An 18,772-nucleotide genomic window follows, 5' to 3' on the forward strand; every position below is an offset into this window, starting at 1 on the left:
TTTCTTCCTTTGTTCTTGCTTTGGCCAGCCATAATGAAGAGAAATAGGCTGATTTTGTGCTAATTTATAAGGAAAATAATAAAGAAATAAAGCTTGACACTTGTCACCTTACCATTGGTCCATTTTTAAATTCTTAACTATTAAGCTTTCTTTCTCCACCACATAAAATCCTTCAATTATCCATGATAATAATGGGTGAAATTCATGTGCTGGACAAGTGTTGGGTGGTGTAAAATTACAATTTTGCCCCTAAGGTGGCAAAATGACTATTTTACCGCTATGCTCGGAAAAATGTCGAAATTAAAATTTTTTACTTCTCAAACTCAAATTATGTTCTAAATAGTCAATCTTGATCAGAAACTTCTTCCAACATTCCAATTTTAACCTCGGGTGGCAAAATGACCATTTTGCCCCTAAGTCATGAAAATTCCAATTTGACTCCAAATCGGTCCTCGAATTTCGAATCACCATTTTAAGTCATTCTGGGGTTTTAAATTTCTCAATTTCATCTTAAAATCTCTATTTGGACTTGTTCGATGCTTAATTCGACTTAATTGTACCATTTGGTACATTGTCGTCCTTTAACGATTTTTGAAGTACCCAAGTAAGCAAACATGCATTCTTATGTAAGAATGGCATAATAAATATATTGTTGAGCTGGGCTTGACAACTTTGATTCTCAACCGGTTGTTTCAGCACCGTGCATGATTTGATTCTCTATCAGCACATCTAGCCTTGAGTGTGATTTGAGGCTATTCATTTGCCACTATACGTGGTTTTATTATGTCTAGGGAGGATCACTATATGATTATGATTTAAACTATGACTAATATGACATAACCTTCAGTGGGTAGAGATAAATTTGAAATTGATGTGATACCTTGGCAACTATGGTGTGCCTATAGAGATTATCTTCGTAATTGCTTTATGGGTAAGCCTAATTTGATATGCACTATTTATGAAGATATAGTGGCATAAGTGTGATTTGTTAGATTTGTGGGATATTTTAAAGATGAATGATATGCCCTAATGTTGGAGATGTTTATTAGAATATTTTGTTGCATGGATAATGCAATATATATGTGATTATCAACATTAATATATTTGATTTATCTGTAACCCTCATTGAGTATTAGATGACTCACCCTTTTATTTGTACCATGTGCAGATAAATAGGCCACTGGACTTGTGTGGCTAGTGTCATCTTTTAATAGACCAATTTTGGCATCTGATAAGTCTTTAATTCGATAAGTCCACTCCGCTGAGTCTAACTTTTAGTCTTTCCACTTTTGGTTCAATTTTATTGCCATATGTTATTATTGTGTTAAGGGTTGTATGAGACGAAGATGCTTGTTAGCCAATGTATGACTTGTATTCGAATTTAAGTTATATTATGAATATATTTGATGTTAAAACCCTTGGCTATCTATTGTGTGATCTAGTTTGATTTAAATTTTCGAGGTTGTTTGGGTCTCACGGACTTTGCTTGTTGGGCTCGTGTGCCAGTCAAGGCTCCTCGATTTGAGTCGTGACAAAGTTAAAGTTAATAAACCAATTTTGGACTCTTTCACTTGGCTAGTCCCTTCATAACAGTTTTTTAAAGTATCCCAAATTTCCTTACCTGAAGTGCACATCGCTACTCTATTAAATTCACTTTCACTAAGTGCACATAAGAAGGCATTATAGCTTTATGATTCAATTGAATCAGTTTCTTATCTTTTTCATCTCATTCTGCTATAGTTTTTATCACTCTTATACTTCCTACAAACTTACTTAGTACATGAGGTCTTTCTACAATAATATCTCATAAATCTAAATCTATGGATTGAATAAAGTTTTCAAATCTCATTTTCCAAAAGGGATAGTTTTTAGCTGAAAATAGAGGAGGCCTCATCGTGGACTAACCTTCACCCACAAACTTTGAGGATGCCATCGTGTTACATTAAGCTTGTTCTAGGATCACTTAAAGGTTGTTAAACTTGCACACTTAAGAACAAAGCTCTGATACCAATTACTAGATAAAAGCTTAAAGTAAAAGCAACCAAAGTTGGGTGAATTTGGTGTTAAAAAATATTTCAAAAGTAGTTACAAATAAGCTTAAAAGCAAAGATTAAAACTTGAGCAAAAGCTAATAAAAATGATGAAAAAAGAAAGAGTACTCAATCGATTTTATAGAGGTTTGACCCTTAAAGCCTACGTCCTCTCCCTTTATTCTCAAAGGGTTTGAATCCACTAAGGAATGCCTTGTAAATCAGGTTAAAGCACAATCTTCAACAATCAACAATACCTTTTTCTGAAGGTATAACCGTAATCTACATTTTGAATGGAGGTATAATCTATAACTACCTTTTCTATGGAGGTATAGCCGAAATCTACCTTTTTTATAGAGGAATAACTAAGAATACTTAAGATTACAAAGCTTAAGACCTCAAAAGGCTGATGAGCTAGGTTAACTATAAAGGAATACAGATTTTCAAAGAATGAAGGCTATAAAAAGAATACTCTATTCAGGGATTTGCAATAGAGATAGAAAGAATGAACTTTCTGATTTTCTTAACTTTTCTCTGAATTTGGAATTTTTTTTGGCTTTTTCTCCTCTAAGAATGATTCCTTCATAAAGGTATTTATAGGCCTATGTGGTTTTTAACTGTTTAGGTAAGTTTGAATCAAAATTCTTAACATTGGGGCTAGTTGGATTGTGTCATTCGTACTTTTAGGATCGAACCTTTATAGTTATGGATTGACACTTGCTTCAGTCTAAAGCTTGTAGGGATCGACTTGTAGATGTGTGAAAGGTCGATCCTTTTTTTTTATTTTCATCCATAAATTATCTATTTTCTTGAGAATAGACCTTTCACTCTCAAGGTGTCGATCCTTTTTACCCTACTTCAAAGTTAAGGTTTTTTTGTTTTTCGAGAATCGACCTTTTCATTCTTGAGGTGTTGATTCTTCTTATCCTACTTTAAAGTCAGGAGCTTTATGTTTTCTTGAGGATCGACATTCACTTCTTTAAGGGTAGGTCATACTTCCATATCAGACACCAAAGTTGAATTTCAAACTTACTTTTGGATGCTCCAACCTTATCCATTTATCCCTTTGTGTCCTTCTTCTCTAAGGCTTTGATTTTTCTCTTTACAACTTCATGGATTAACACTTGATGCTTGATAGGTCGATCTAAATATTTACACTTGTTCTCTTTGGTTATTCATTTGCTTGGAATTGAGCTTTCTCCTTTGGGGGGTCAATTTTCTCATTCAAAATATGCTCATGTATGCTTTTGTCTTTTTGGGATCAACACTTGCTTCACCTAGTGTCGATTCTCGTTCTTCCAATGGCTTTCAAAATTGCTTCTATTTGCTTGCGATTCGACCTTTCCTTCTCAAAAGGTCAATTTTTTCTATTCTAGAAAGGAAGTTTTGCTTTTTGTTTTACTCAAAATCGATCCTTCACTTTCAAAAGGTCAGTCTTAGTAGTTGGAATTTAAGAGTTTAAATGTTTAAAAGATTTTTCTTTGCATATCTAACTTCAAAACTCTTTTAGGATTGTTCTTCATGTTTAAAATCATATTCATTTAGTTTCAAAGCATATTTAGATCATTAAATTTTGTCGTAAAACAAAAGTCAATTTTAAAGCTAACACTTCTCAAGATTTTATATGAGTCAACAAAAGTTAAATGACATGTTAAAAACTCAAAAGAGCTTTCATTGATAAAGATGGTCCAAGATATGATGGAATTGAAAAGAAGACTCATTTCAAATATATCTTTGTAAAGGAAAATGATCAAAAGGAAGCATCTAGCAAATGTTCTTGTTGTCACAAAATAGGTCATTCTACACATCTTTGTCTCTTAAAAATGGTCACCCATAGAAAAAAGATTACTGAAAGTGTATGGGTACCAAAACAAACAATTCCTACACAAGGAAAAGTTGCAAGGGTAATCTAGGTGCCTAAAGGAATAAAGGATGTGAGTGCTAACACTCGAGGACCTAAGAAGGTTTGGGTACCAAAGAACAAAATTTGAATGACTTTTTTGTTGGTGGAAGAGCATTACTACAAGGTCAAATCTTAAAACAAAGAAGTATGGTACCTTGATGATAATGGATGCTCAAGGCACATGATAGGAGACAAAAGGCAATTTGTTGATTTGAAGCCTTAAAAAAAAGGAAACAGTACAGTTGGTGATGACTCAAAAGGAAAGATAGAAAGGATTAGAAATATTGCTAATAACTCTTCAACTCAAATTGCAAATATTTTGTTTGTAAAAGGTTTAGAACATAATTAGCTAAGCATTATTAGTCAATTATGTGATGAAGGTTTTAGAGTTATTTTTGAAGCTATGTGTCACCAAGTAGTTGACATCAACCCTAACAAGATAATTTTCATTAGAAAACGCCTAGGAAACATGTATGTTGTACACTTGGATGATTTATCCCATAAAAATGTATGTTTTGTGGCTAAGAGAGATGAAGATAATTGGTTATAGCATAGAAGACTTGGACATACTAGTATGCATACTATCACTAAACTATCTTATCATGATCTAGTAGTTGGTTTGTCTAAGATTACATTTGAAAATGACAAACTATGTGATACATGTGCTAAAGGTAAACGTAGAAAAAGTTTTTTTTTTTTTAAATATTTGAACCTCTAGACCTTTACAACTTATTCATATTACAACCACGAGTCTTAGAGGAAAAGCCCTTGGTTTTGTCATTGTTGATGATTATACTATGTATACATGGGTATTCATTCTAGCTCTAAAACTTGAAGCCTTAAAAGACATTCACTACCTTTTGCAAACAAATTCAAAATGATAAAGTTTACTCAATTACTAGCATAAGAAGTGATCATGGAAAAGAATTTGAGAATTTTGGTTTTAAACAACTATTTGATGAAAATTGGTTTAGTCATGATTTTTCAGTTCCTAGAACTCCTAAACAAAAAGGTTTTAATCCTATGCTACTTGGTAGGGATCCGCCCTCCCTGTTAAAAGGTCACTCCTCTATCATTTATGAAGGGCACTTCGTAACAAGGGGTCAACCTCTCCTGAAAAAAGGTTGATCCTTGAAATGTGGCAAGCATGCATTTGAAGCTCCTAATTGCTAGTTTTTGCATTAAATGTCCTCTAACAGCTCCAAAAGACTTCCTTAGCATAAATTGAAGCTTCTCACCTCATTTATGAAGTAAAAAGACTCTAAAAAACACATTTCAACAAGAGAGCAACATCAAATTTTGAAGATCATAAATTTCTCTTGTATCATTGTCAAAGGTTATACCTTTAACCATTAAAAGGTAGTGTTGGTTGTACCTTAACAATTGGAAAAGTAAGAGATTAAACCTTAGCCTTAAAAAGGTTGTTGTAAAGGTTATGCTTAGACTTTGAAAAGTATTTTTCATTAATGGATTCGAAAGTCCTTAACAAGCTAAAAAAGATGACGTAGATAAGGAAGCTGAACCTCTGTAATATTTAATGCAAGCTTTTCTTCTTTCTCAAACTATTTTCTTATTCAAAATCAATATTTTACAAAAGTTTGTTGTTATATATGCATTTAAAGAAAGCTTTCCAAATTCATAAGTACTCATCATTTTTAAATTAGAAAATTTTCAAAGAGTCCAATTCACCATTTTTTAGATTTTCATTGCATTGAGCTTATTACTCTAACATTGAGAATGAAAGAAAAGGAAAAGCACTTGTGTTTTAAGGAAAAGTTAAAAGGAAGACCTCTTAACGACCTCTATATTTGAGTCATGAAGTCAAGTTTTTTAGAAAATCTCAATAGTGAAACTAACTCATGAGCCCTACCACTTGTTTCTAGTTACTTTCACTATTGTCCCATGTGACATACAATATCTATACTTGTTTTCATTCTATAAGACAACTTTTAAGGAAATAATAAGTTAGACAAAATCATGCATTTACACTATTTTTTTTTATTCGGAGAATGGAGTATTTGAACTTTGTTCTCTTTGAATAAGGGATCAAATATTAATCACTGAGTCATATATTCGCATATAAAATGATAAAAAAATTTAAATTAAACACTATTTAAATTGTGATTAGATAATAAAATAATAAATACAATGCACATTGTTATAAAATAACCTAATTCCATTCAATTTAAATTAATTTGTAGAAGTTAATAAGCCATACATAAATAACTTGAATCTTGAATCAATTCGAATTATTTAATTTTAAAATGATTTAAACTCAAAAGAATTTAAATTATATATATTTGTGTGTATGTGTAAATCATACCATTCATTGAAGCGGATACTCAAATAGTGAAATAATTTAAAATTTAAATAATTGAATCCGAAGGAAACTTTACCTATTTCCATAGGATTCCTTTTTTGGGGTGAAAGGAAACTTTCATCAAAAACAACGAGACAATAGAAGAGGATCAGAATCTTCCTTCATGAGTTTAAAGAAAGCAAGAAGGGTTACAAAATAATTATATAGATATATACAATAACCAAGCTTTTCACTCTCGGTAACCCAATGTGCAGCCCCAATTAGCATATATTGTAATTGCCTTTTGAATTGAAAAAAGGGAAATTCGAATTTGATTTTGAAACAAGGAACACATGTATAGGGGTGAGCAAATATAAACTGAGCTGAAACGAAATGAGTTCGGTTTTTTCAGTTCGGTTAGTTCAGTTTTTCGATTAGTTCAATTAGAATAATTCGGTTAGTATAATTATTTCGGTTCAGTTTCAGTTTGAAAAATTTCTAACCGAACTAACGAACCCAAATAAGGGTATTTTAGAGATTTTACATAAAAAATTCCTAAACCTAAATACCTAATCTCAATTCTCCTTTGGCCCCTTCTACCTTTCTAGTTTTTGCCTACTGTCGTCCCGTCTCCACTCGCGCCCTTTCTAGTTTCTGCTGACTATCGTCCTCATCTCCACATCACCTAATTATATGATGGCATTGTGAGATCTCGACCTCTAGAGACCCGTAACTAGAAGTAGACGTGATAACATGGACTAGGGATAATTTCATCATTTCTCTTGGTGAGCCCTTGAAAGTAGTTTTCTAATGTTATTAAGGTCCAAGTAGACCTAAGGAATGAATGAATGAGGGTAAGATAATGAAGAAAATAGAAATAACGATAATTTTCACGGTAGGGGTCAAACGGTCATTTTTCATCTCAAGTTGAAATTTTTAAGTTTTCATGAACTTGAGCGTTTCTAAACCCTTATGGACCTTGTCTTAGTGTCAAAGAAGTAAAAAGATTGTATAAAGGCAATGGAAAGACAAAATGACCTTGTTAAGGGCATTTTGGTAATTTCATGAGAAAATGGATAAGCACAAAGCATAAATATCTAAGTTTCTAGAAGGCTCTTCAAATTTCCAACACTTCTTCTTTTTCTTCTTCTTCCTTTCCCACATTTTTGCACCCCCCATGAAAACTTGCTTTGAAACTTCCATATATTTCCTCGAGTTAACCCCGATTTTCATGTTTTTGTGCACCCTTTCACAAAGTTCTTTGTGCTCTTTTATTTTTTCACCATAAAACCCTCAAAAGCCTTTCCTTATTACACTCTCTCACTAGTTGGACGTTCTAGAGAAAGAAAGAAACTTTTCACATTTGTTTGGAAGCTATTGAAATAGAATTCAGTTACAAAGAAACCCTAAGGTGAGTGATGAACTAGGCTTGGTTTTAAGTTGTTGATAAGGGCTAGTGATTGGGATTATGAGTTGTTTTATTGTTGAGGTTGTTTATTCATTTTTAGTGTGATTAGAGTAGTGCAAGGTATAGCCATTTGATATAGTTGGAAGCCAATTAGGAATGACTAGTAGAACTTGAATTAGAAACTAGCTTTTGGAGTGATATTAATGTAAATTGGATTGGTTGTAATATTTTTGTGAGTGATAGGTTCCAACGAGGCCCCACAGCCCCATTTTAACCATTAGTGGACGTTAGAGTCTATTAGAGGTTCAACAATACCAGTAAGTGAACTTGCATTTCAAAATTGTTTTGGAAAATAGAATTGTGTTGAGATGAATTATTTGCATGATTTTATCTAACTTTTCATTAAAAATGGGTGCTTGGGAACAAGCCCTTGATAAATGCTTTGATGTTGTAAAAGGTGTGAAATGTGTAAAGAGGATGAATTCATGTGCTCCTATATTGTGTTGGTATACATAGTTGAATGTATGTTGTGCAATGATAAATAATGTTGTATGATGTTAATGAGGTGTGCGAGTAGGGAGTATACATATGGTGGTATTGCTTTGTGCGTGTAGGGAGTGCACAAGAGCTGAGGAAGGCGGGGTGGTGTAGGTGTTATACATGATTATATCTATAGATATGTGATAGAATGTGTGTGATTGTATGGCATGTTGAAATTGGCATGATGAACCTTGAGAATTTCCCATTTTCTTGCAAATTGATTTTATTGCAGCACCAAATGGATTTTTAGTGCAAAGGAGGTCCTTTTTACATTTTGGTGCCCTACTTCTCGCTGCAGCGAGAAACATTCTGTTTTGGCCACCAACAACTTGCTGCAGCAAGATTTATCTCAAGTTATGATGTAGTTCTTTCACTTCAATGAAGATTTTGACCACCTTCCTGTCCGAACTTGGAAAAATGGTAAATATAAAAGTTTTATCCCTGCCTCTTAGGTTTCTAGTGGTTTAAGAATTAGGTCAATTGGACTTTTGTAGTGGGAGATATGCTAGAAAAACTAAAATACATGCAAACTAACACTATTTCTTGCTGCAGCGAGAAACTTGCTACCTTGCTTGATTTTGACATATTTTTCACCTATTTAACTTCATGGATTGATCATGGGTTTTTGTAACACTATGAGGTTATTAATCAAAGTTTGAAAGGAGGGGTTTTTAGTAAGAAATTAAATCAATTGTATTGTTTTTGAAATAAGTGCATCATGATTTCCAAATTCTTCCTATCGATTGCTTGTTCCCTTCTTATGTTCACTCACTGAGTTTGTACTCATTGTTTTTAATTTCATGTTTTCAGATCAGGAGGCAGTTGGAACCTAGGTCGAAGTGTCCATGTAGTTTCGTCTCCTTGGTAGGTATTTTGGCATTCAGTAGTTGCACCTTCACTGTGGTCACTCCGCTGGAAGTCAAGAGTCATTTTGTTTTATGAATACGTTCATGTGATGTAATGTACTAAGATACGTGTCTTAGACAAAATATGTATATTTTAACTGTTAATGCCACCATAAGTTGAAATGTTAACATTGTTTTTGGTTTATATTAATGAAATTCTTGATTGCTATAGCCCATTATTAAAGTTATTATAAGTTGGACTTATGAAAGGTGACTTGAGAATAGTTGATGGAATGTTGAGCAAGATTATATAATAGGTTTGCTTGGGCATGGTGAGCTATGCCCATTGGGCCCATGCGACGGTCATGGCCCAAAAATTGGATCGTGACAAGCATCCATATCCAAAATTCATCCTATCTCATCATTTTTTATGTAATTGTGCACAAATAGGAAGAATGCTAGCTATAGTAACTGGATCCATCATTACCCTTTCCAATCTCATCTCATTCAAAACCTCTAATGCCTCTGCAGCATTGCCGTTTTGACAATATCAAAAACTCATTGCATTCCAAGAACCCATATCTCGTACTGGCATATCATCAAACAATTTTCGAGCAGAGACTACAATTCGAAACTGGGTATACATATGGACCAAGGAAGCAGCAACAAATACATCCCATTCAAAGCCCAATTTTAAAACCAAGCAATGCATCCTTATTCCATTAGGTAGATTTTCACAAGCTTTTAGAACAGGAGGAAAAGTGTAGAAATCTGGTCGAAGACCTGAGGTTGAGAAAAACTGATAGAAACAATCTACAGCTTCCTAAAAACGGCCACTGCGAACATAAGCAGAAACCATTGGGTTCTAGGTATAGACATCTTTTTTGTTGATTAGATTAAAAGTGCGACAAGAGAATGAGACATCGCCAAGGTAAGCATAAAGATTAACAGGCTTGGCTGAAATAAAGACGCTTTGAGCTTTTCCCAAAACCAAAACAAGGGCATGAAGGTGCTTCGCAAGGTGCGATTGGGTGCAAGATTTGAACAGATGATTGAAATCAATTGATTTGTCATTGTCTTCACATCCATTTGATGTACCTTGTAGAGAATTTGCAGCTGCTGAAAACAAGGGGCAACGCACTTGAAGCAACGGCAAAACTTTTGAAATATGCCTAACTCTATAGGTTGGCACCAATCTGAGTAAAATAGGCAATGCATTAGACATACGTCATATTACTTTTAAAATTTTAAATACGCACCATGGCCTAACTATAGCTAGCATATATTAATATACAAACCAAAGAAAAAAATTATTAAGTTTGGTTTCTGGAAACCAAACCGAACTAACAGAATTAGTTCGGTTAGTTATATAGTTCGGTTTGGTTTCGGTTATTTTGATATAGGAGTTGGGTTAGTTCTGTTATTGGATATCCAATAACTGAACTAACCGAATTAACCGTTTGACATGTATTTATCAATTCAGCAATCTAAATGCTCAACTGCCATATATCATTATTGTTGGAAATAATAAAAACATTTTATAAAGCTTTGGATTGATCTTAAATCTGATACAATAGGGCTCAATTTCCCAACGGATAGGAAGAGCATTGTTACTAATAACTTAAAGGAGAGCTTCGGCACCTGCACTAAGTTAGGTAGGGGAAAATTTTTTATCAAATGGTTAGAGTAGAAGTAGTACTGTTTACTATCATTAGACAGATCAATCTTTCTGCCTTTTATCTTTACGTAGTTTTACCATATGAAGCATTAAGCAAAAAACACCTAAAATGAGACACAAATGCACTACCCGTCCTGAATATAATGACCATTTATACTGATCTAATCTATATACCAATCTCTGCTGCTAATCAACATCTCCAACATTGTGGGTGCTCTAATGTTCCCACTTTAAGTAACCTGTCAAAATATGTCAGTCCAAATGTACTACGTACAATGCAGTTCTAGGGAACATGATGCATGCAGCATCAGTTCTTAATTTATTACTAATTTTATTTATTATCATGGCAACCATATTAGGACATGCTTCTTAAATGGTAGTGATTAAAATTTGGATCAAACAACTGAATTTAACGGTATATGTGCATACTTAATCTGAGATTCTTTTGCCCTTGTTTTGCAAAAGTAACCATTGTGACTCTCTTTCATCGTGCTATAAAGGGATAAAAAAGGAGAGAGTCTGAAAAATCATCAATTTGAGTAAAAGGTATAAAACTTTGTTTTTGAAATTTGTATTATTTACATTGCATATATTGTTATTCTCACGGTGTCTATACTATCGGATCTGGACAATTTAGCATATCCTTACTGTAAAAATATCTCTATAAACAAGACAGATCATGATTCTATGTGACATCCTCAAATCGATGAAAGAATGGAAAGAAAACCTTATGGCCCGAAAACAGAACATGATGACTTGGGCAAAGAAAGGCATATCACAGAGAAGCCAAGTGAGGATACTTGCTGTGATACTGTGTCATTTGTTCCCAACCTAATTTCTTGTACAGGTGTCTTTTTCTGAATCAGTTCACAGTTTTGGACAACACAAACAGATGGGCATATAAAAAGATAACTTTATCTAAAGGAAAGCATAGAGTATTATTTTTTGAAGTCGTTTATTCAGCTGTAAAGCAAAGAGATGGCTCTATCTATGCCCTGTCCATTGTTTGATAGGTTGTGGGCTCCAAAAGGAATGAAGTTTGTCCCGAGGGAGATGCAGAATGTGAATTCACAGTTCTTGATTCAAATGAGTGCTCCGTTGTTGCACTTTTGCTACCACATGCACTGTATAGGCATAAATGACCACCTAGGCTCAACATTCATTCATTTATAAAAGGTATCTTCCTGATTGGGGTAAGATTTTTATGCTGCTTCAATATTTGAAGGTCAAGCAACATCCCGTAATTGGATCAGTTTGTTGATATATATATATATATATATATATACTATATATATATATATTATTATATTATATATATATATATAACTATTATTTATATTTTAAACTATTTTATTCTCTAATTTGGAATTTGTTGAAAACTTGGGTGGATGAAGGCCACTTAGACATGTCGGCGAATGTGAAAATTAATGAGGGAAAGGATTAGAATAATTACTATTGACGAGCCTCCCTAATCTTCCCTTNTTAAAGATAAATGAATGTAATTAATTTAATTAGAATAATTTATTTTTTAAATTAAAAATGTACCAAATAGCTATTCAAAAAAAAGTATCAAATCAATCAAGCGTATTAATTAGAGGACACATTGCTTTAACTTACGGTATTCACATTGGAAAACAACTTCTTTTGTTTTTATCAGAAACTTTGTCTTTTATATATTTATATTAAATTACTTGTAGAAAATAGATGTTAATGAGGTTATTATTTACTATCTTGTTACCCGTGCATAGTTTTATGTATGTAAATATATACAAATAAGCTCTGTTGATAAAATTATATTTAAGGTTTTTAATATGCATAGGATGTTTTGAATACGTTATATCCAAATGGTATGTTATAAGAAACCTTAAATTGGAAATGTTTAAATACTTTCAAACATCCTCAAAAACATAGTAAAACGAAGGCAGTAGCATGATAAAAATGTTAAATAAAGAATTACATTGAATCCATTTTTAAAAATAGTTATATGTTGCACTTGCATGTTAATTAGTTTTGTTTCAAGTTAAATCACTTAAATTAAAAACATGTCAAATCAAAAATCAACATATTAATTAAAAGACACTTGATATTGATTTATATTATTCACATATTAAAACTATAAGCTATTTACGTAGAATTATTTTATTTTTCATTAGAGATTTTGTCTTTTCTATATTTAAATCTAATTACGCTCATATCATGGGAGAATAGTTGGATAGTAAAAAGTAGGAAAAAATTTGTAATATCCCATTTAAAATTAAGTAACTCTTTGAAATAGCTTAAAATGAAAATTATGTAACTTTAAAATCAAAGGGTTCTTTTTACCATGCTTTTGATACTACAACGAAAGGTGTATGACTTTTTTCAAATGTGAAGTTTTTTTTGGAGGTAATGGTGAAATATGCTTAATCTTGAATCTCATCGGGGTTGATAAGTTTGTTAATTGGGTGTGTGTCAAAAATCTCATTTGTTATGTTTAAGTTCGTGGATTTTGTACAACCTTGTTTTGTTAAATCATAATTTAGCATACTCTATTTTTTGTCAAGGAATAACGAGTAAACTTCTTTTGGTTTAATAAATTTTTTAATTTATACTAGGCTACTGCACACTCAAATGTGAGAAAATTTATGTTATTAATTAAAAATATTTTTATATCAAATTTCAATGATGATTTTGACCTTAATGATACTAATCGATTTAACACTGAAACCTCTAAAAAAAAAAAAAACACATGCACACACACGCAAAATAAAATCATATATAGTTAATGGAAATTATAGTGATTTTTATATATTTAAAAACTCAAATTATATATACAGTCCATATATTCTATTAAAATGGTGAATTTAATTTTTATACAATAATTTGTAAAATTGAATTTTTATACTTTTTAAAAGTGACGATGTCCATCTAATTATTAACGATGTTAAATTTTTTTTCCCTTTTTTATACCAACATAATATTTGAATGTATTGACGTGATAAATTCTTACTAATGTGATATTGAATATGATAATGTGGCATCCAATAATGATGCAATAATCATGATGATGTGTCATTACTAAAACATAAACATGAATTTTAAGTGATGATTTAATACTGATGTGGCACTATTATGTTGTTGACATGACATTTTTAAATTTTATACATAACGAATGCTAATTTTTAGTTCTGATTAGGAATTTAAACATGTGATCCTAACAGCACATATTCTCACCAGCATGGTCTATGTCTTTGTGGTCTGACCTTAATCTGACTTTTTATCATTCCTTCGCCCATCGTGTAGATTCTTTCCTACTTTCTTATTGGTCATCTCTCCCTTGAAAAAAAATGAGAAAATAAAGAAAAATTACTCGAAAATTGCATTTTTTTTTTAATTTTGTTTTAGGAGAGATTTGAGGATAAAGACAAACCTAAGTATGAAGTGATCGACTTACATGCCCACATTTTATGCAATTAATATAATTTTGAATGGTTATTTTGTAAATGCCAAAATGAGTTGATTGTATCCTCAGCATAACATTTCGCACAAAGATCTTCCAAGTTTTCTTCACCATTTCGCCTTCATCAAATATGACGTTTATGAAAAGAGAATATTAGCTTCTATTCATTTTGTAGCCTAATCATGGGAAAGAAACAAATAATTAAAGGTTTTTCCTAAAGATAAGAATATAGAATTGTCAATTGACATCAAAGCTACATAGCATGGCCTTGTTTAAAAAAGTAAAAGAGATTAAACCACAAACCAATGCTTAAAGAAGACAACGAAGGTTAAGACAAGGCAAAACAAAGGATATGTTGGTCTTTGTCCAGGCTACAACCCAGGTACCCAAATTTCTGCATCCACTACCCTTCTTTGTCCCTTTCGAAAACCAGAATGCTTTTCCATTTTCCATTTTCCATTTTCCATTTAAGACCTCGAAAATAAATAATTTTCCACTTTTACCCCTCTTCCTAGCAGAGCCTAGATGACTATATGGAAGTGATAAAAGCTTAACGTGGGGTTCACCTTCTGAGCCCACTCTGACAAACGGCTAGCTGAGGTCTAAGTTCACATGCCAATTTATCATCAGTTTCTTCACTCAATTTCCAATATCACGATAAATTGAAAGGGAGCTCAGCTCACCTTTTTGGCACGGAGGAGCTAACCTTGTGTACACGTGGCGCACATTCAAGAGGTGCTCGTACTGGCCCTACTGCTTAGAATAAATCGGGACGCTTTGTTTAATGGACACTTTTTCTTGGTCAAACCTGGCATGTTGAATTCTGATGGTAGATAATCTAACTAGTTGTAGAAATTTCTATTTGAGTGTTACTGAGGATGAACGAAGCAGAAAGTGAGCATAATCATAACATGTCTGCTCAACGGTTTATGAGAAATGTGGAGATAATCATGACTGCCCAATTCTCTGCTCTGGCTCATCCCTTTTTCTTCAACAGTAACCGTCTAATTTAATCCCTTCCTCCCACTTGCATTAACAAAATGCAATTAGTTTGGCACTTGCATTAAAAATATTGTACTAATTAACCAAAACTAATGACTTCTCTTCATGGTTCCAATTGACAAGATTCAATAATTTGAATAATTTTTATTGTATATATTTTCTAATTCACAATCAAAATATATATATAGAGTAGTACAGGTTTATTTGCATTTTTAAAAGAGCCTTAAATATAAGAAAAAGCTATTACAAGACAAAATCTTAAAAGATAAAATAGTAATCAAATTGTTGAGGTTGTTGTAACAAGAGCAAGAGAGATTTGTGGAGAAATTAAATGTCAAGACCCAAAATTTCGGGCCATGACCGGCGCATGGGCCCAATGGACGTAGTCCATTAAGTCCAAGCAAGCCTATTAATATGATATGGTCATCATTCTATCATAAAACTATTAAGTCACATTTCATAACTTAAGATCAAAATAATATTAAACAGTGTCACCTCATACTGGCATACCAAACAAGTATATATACATTGTCTACAATATATATATTAATAATTTACATTTGAATTGTCTATACACAACAAAAGAAAACTCGACTTCCAGCAGAGGGACTCGGACGAATGTATAGCTACTGAATGCCAAGACACCTACCAAAAGATGAATACAAGTCTACAAGGACACCTCGTCCTAGTTACCGGCTGCCTTGTGATCTGAAAACATGAAGTTGAAAACGGTGAGTATAAACTCAGTGAGTGAACAAAGAAGGGAACAAGCAACCATAGGGAATAATTTAAAATCATGATGCACTTGTTTTAAAACAATGCAATTTAATTTCATTCATATTAAAAACCCCTCATCAAACCCTTAAATGATTAATCACTTGGTAATAATGAACCCATACATCACAAATAATTTGAAAAATGAAGGTTTCAGTGATACGCAAACAAGTCAAATGCGACAACGAATCTTCGCTGCAGCGGAAAGGCCTTCTCGCTGCAGCGACGTTGGGATTTAAGTTATTAGCCGAACGAGGGCTTCTCAACTGATCAAGGGTTTCTCACCAAACCTCCTCATTTTAAACTTAAATCATTTATTCCTTAATGTTGGAAGTCCATGCTCAACCATGGTATCAAAGAGGTAAAAAATAGGGCAACAATTGATCAAGATGTGAGACAAAACAGAAAGTTTTTCGCTACAGCGAAAAAAATTCTCTCTGCAGCGAGAAACAGGGCACAAATGAAAAATTTCCCTTCCTCCCAAAGAAAACCACCCTGCTGAAATGTCCAAAACCAATAACAAACACATAACAACTTCCCAAAGTTTAACATACCGAATTTCACATACATTACAACCATATACCATTACTCATAAATTTCTTATAACACACATGTTTACATATATATGTATATACATATACCCCTCATCATCATGCATACCATCCCGTCATCATCATGCACACCATCTCATCATCCCCAGCTCATGCACACTCCCTACTCGCACATGGCTAGGTTATCACCGGGTTATGTGCACTCCCTACTCGCACATAACCGGGTCATCATTGGCTTATGCGCACTCTCTATTTGCACATAGCCGAGTCAATATCATTACACAACAATGTATTCATATATATATATCAACACAATGTGGTAGTGCATGAATCAATAATAGTCACATGTCACAACATGGAGACAATTTATCAAAAGCTTGTTCCCAAGGCACTTGTTTTTATGAAAAGCTAGATAATCCATTCAAATGTTTGGCAAATACATTATATCCCCAAAATAAGTTTTGAATGCAGTTCAGTCACTGATTTATTGTTAAGCCTTTAATTGACTCTAATTCCCTTAATGATCCAATTGGGGTGATGGGGCTTTGTTAGAACCTAAAATCACATTAGCATCAGCAATAGGTCAATTCACATACTATAAACCCTAAAAGTTATCTCTTAACTAGGTTTCAATTGCCACATTAAATGGCTATCTATATTCACTATCTTAATCACTATAAAATGAATGAACATCCTCAACAATAAAACAACTCATAATCTCAATTACTAGCCATTATCCACAGCTAAAAAGCAAGCTTACTTCATCACTCACCCTAGGGTTTCTTTGTAGTTGAATTCTCTTCCAATAGCTTCCAAACAAATGGGATAATTCTCTCTTTCTCTCTCTAAAATGCCCAACTAGTGAGAGAAAGTATGAAAATAAGATTTTTCAAGGGTTTTAAGGAGAGAGAGTGGAAGAGCACAAGGGGTCTATAAGAAGGGTGCACCAAAAGCATGAATTTTTGAGCTATTTAGAGAAGATTGTGGAGCTTTTTTGTCAAGCTTTCATGGAGGTGGAGAAGCAACATGAAATGAAAGAAGAAAAAGAAGGAAAGTTACTGGAGAATGTAGAAGCTGCTGGAAGGAAGAGATATTTATAACCCATGCTTATCCACTTTACTTAAATTACCAAAATGCCCCTCCACGAATTAACTTACTCTCCTTCAACCCTCTATGCAATCTTTTTACTCCTTTGACACTGAGACAAGGTCCATAATGGTTTAGACATGCTCGGGTTCATGAAAACTTAAAATTCTAACCCCGAAGTGAAAAATGACCATTTTGCCCCTATCATGAAAATCATCAAAATTTTTGTTTTCTTTTCATTTTACCCCTAATTTCATCATCCATTTATGCCTTAGGCCTACTTAGGTCATAATATTGTTTAAAATCTTACTTTTATGGGCTTACTAAGAAAATGACGAAATTACCCCTGATCAAGGATATCGTGTATATTACTAACTATGAGTCTATAAAGGTCAAGGTCTCACATTAAATCTATTGGCAAGGGTGAGTACGTTGACTAAGTATTTGATCTTTCCATAATTTTTAAATTTCTTGCTGATAGGATTTTATTTGATAGACATTTTCTAACAAACCCCCGCAAAACGGTGTTCCCATTGGAGATACCGTGTCAAGCCCAACTCTAAAATATGTTTATTATGCCATTCTTATATAAGAATGCATGTTTGCTTACTTGGGTACCTCAAAAATTGTTAAAGGACGACAATGTACCAAATGGTACAATTAAGTTGAATTAAGCCTCGAACTAGTCCCAATAGAGATTTTAAGATGAAATTGAAAATTTTAAAACTCTAGAATGACTTAAAATGGTGATTTAGAGTTTGAGGACCGATTTGGAGTCAAATTGGAATTTTCATGACCTAGGGGTAAAATGGTCATTTTACCACCCGAGGTTAAGATGTGAGTGTTGGATGAAATTTTTGATTATGATTGATCATTTGGAGTATAATTTGAGTTTGAGAAGTGAAGAATTTTAATTTTGGCATTTTTTCGAGCATAAAGGGTATAATAGTCATTTTGTCACCCAAGGGCAAAATTGTAATTTTGCACCACCCAACACTTGTCCAGCACATGGATTTTATCCAATATTATCATGGATAATTGAGAAAATTTAAGTGGTGGAGAGAGATTGCTTAAATGGGTAAGTATGACACATGGACCAATGGAATGATGACACATGGTAAATTTTTGTCCATTTAATATTTTCCTTTATAAAGCCAATTTGAACTCTTCCACATTCATTCTTATGGCCGGCCAAAGCAAGAACAAAGGAAGAAAAA

The sequence above is a fragment of the Theobroma cacao genome, chromosome 2 (genome assembly GCF_000208745.1).
Source record: "Theobroma cacao cultivar B97-61/B2 chromosome 2, Criollo_cocoa_genome_V2, whole genome shotgun sequence".
Classification (NCBI taxonomy): Eukaryota; Viridiplantae; Streptophyta; class Magnoliopsida; order Malvales; family Malvaceae; genus Theobroma; species Theobroma cacao.